Raw genomic sequence first — 294 nt, forward strand, 5'->3', positions numbered from 1 at the left:
GGGGAGTCAGGGGAAGCGAGAGATGAAGAAGACTTACCAGGGCTAGAGCTGACAACAAACATGAGGAGCGACAGGTCATACTCCAGTTTCTGATCTTGCCCCGCGCCCAGTCCCCATTGTGGTTGTGGATGACGAGCCAGGGGAGGCTGAGAACAACGAGTGAGACAGGGGAGGAGATGAGGTGAAATGATAAGGACTTGTGGTGGTCACAGAAAGTAAGGAGCTGGAGTGGGGGAGTGCAGTGAGTGACAGTGGTGAGAGACTGACCATTGAGACTAGTGGCATGAAGGGGAG

The sequence above is a fragment of the Etheostoma spectabile genome, chromosome 3 (genome assembly GCF_008692095.1).
Source record: "Etheostoma spectabile isolate EspeVRDwgs_2016 chromosome 3, UIUC_Espe_1.0, whole genome shotgun sequence".
In the NCBI taxonomy this organism is placed as follows: Eukaryota; Metazoa; Chordata; class Actinopteri; order Perciformes; family Percidae; genus Etheostoma; species Etheostoma spectabile.